We start from the raw sequence: 1,671 nt of genomic DNA, 5'->3' as shown, positions 1-1,671 counted from the left end.
TATAATCCCTCACTCTAAGCATGCTTGTAGCGACAGTGGAGAGGAAAAACTCCCTTTTAATAAACCTCCAGCAGAAACAGGCTCAGTGTGAGTTAGCTTTCAAATGATGTATCACTCATGTAATTGGGGCTTACAGTTCCTCAGTTATTTGCTTTTCCACCTGGGTATGCAAAATAGGCGGGAATTACCCAAAATGAGGTGGATGTTGAGAGGTTAAAAAACTTGATTATTCTTGAGCCTTTGGGGTTGAGACATCTCTAGCGTTTCTATTGTGTTCGGATTGTCCCATCCTGACCCGTTTCTGTATTTGGACCTTTGAGCCTGCATGCCACTGTCTGACCTGTTTGCCTGACCCGTCCTGGGACTTCTGTTGGACTCTTCTGTGGACTGAACCTGGATCTGCTTATTGACTTCGCCCAGTGGATTATCCTGCCTTCCTTCATCAACTCCCCTTCCCTTACTTACCGTAAGTAGAAATGTTGTCTATCGATACTTTACTGCAGTAATTTTTGTTAAGACAACTCTCTACTTCTACTCCTTACATTTAAGAAACAGACTCATTTGTTTTGTTTTATTTAAGCCCTTTTCTACTATGGCCTGTTGGTATTTTAAAAAATAAAAATAATTAGTTTTATCCAGATAATTAAATTCTTTGTGGTTGGACTCAGTGCTAATTTGTTGTTCACCACATACCAAAACAAATTGTTTTTTTCAAGATTCAAAGTTAAATTTGACACTGTTACCATTTGTTATAAAACTAAGAAAATTAAGTCTAAGTAAGTTATGATCCAGTTATCATTGTTCCTACTTTACTAGTTTTAAAATGGTACTTTTACACTTTTACTGGAGTAAAAAGTTTAAGTTGATCCTCTAACTTTTATAAAAGTGTTTTTTAACAATAGGATTTATACTGGAGTAATAAACATGAATACTTTTGATTCCTCTGTAGATGATATAGAGGAGTTCTGCTCCAGCCCATTCAGAACATTAGAACATCACAACAATCAGAACCAACATCGTCTTCATGTTCTGTTCACTATCTGGGCTCCTTTTGCATGAAGTCCTGTTTCAGTTTGGTTCGATGAACCCCGGGTTCGGGCTTCCATTAGACTAAGGCTGAAACAATTATGATTAATCGATTATTGACATAATAAACCAATTTAGCAATCAGTTAATCGTTAAATGGAGTTTAGAGACTCTAAAACATGTATTTAATGTAAAAACATAAATGTATATAAACACTCTGCATTTGATATTTATTAAAAAATGTCTTCTGTCAATCCGCTCTATCCCTCAAGTGGAAAAGTTTTAGTTTCACCTGGTTTAGTTTCCCAAAAAGTCTTCTTTAAGGAACCTTTTGCTATCTGATTATTAATGGTTTAATAAAATAAATAATTAAATTGCAGCCCTACATCGGACCATTCTGTATTAAATCATGTAATGTGCTGAGATGTTCTGATGTCACATATCTGTAAAGACTCTCAGTCGTCCAGGTCAAGGTCAAGCTTAAGTAAGATGTAACGTCTGATGTAATGTGTGGACCAGGAGACGGAAACGTCACCCAGTGTGTCCCGAATCTATTGGAGGTTCAAAATGGTAGAATTCCTCATTTGCCCACAGGACGGGGGAAAGCAGTTATTGACAGACAGGTCAATTCATGAGCTGTCTGCG

At 36.9% G+C, this 1,671-nt stretch overlaps 1 protein-coding gene across 1 annotated transcript in view; it reads right to left on the bottom strand.

Moving 5' to 3' along the window:
* Positions 1 to 1,671, bottom strand: part of calhm3 (calcium homeostasis modulator 3) — a 6,895-nt gene that overhangs the window by 3,112 nt on the left and 2,112 nt on the right. The gene's annotated exons all lie outside the window — the stretch shown is intronic.

The sequence above is a fragment of the Cyprinodon variegatus genome, unplaced genomic scaffold (assembly GCF_000732505.1).
Source record: "Cyprinodon variegatus isolate N-32 unplaced genomic scaffold, C_variegatus-1.0 Scaffold232, whole genome shotgun sequence".
Lineage (NCBI taxonomy): Eukaryota > Metazoa > Chordata > Actinopteri > Cyprinodontiformes > Cyprinodontidae > Cyprinodon > Cyprinodon variegatus.
The sequence above is the reverse complement of the archived record's forward strand: the minus strand, read 5'-3'. Positions and strand labels throughout refer to the sequence as shown.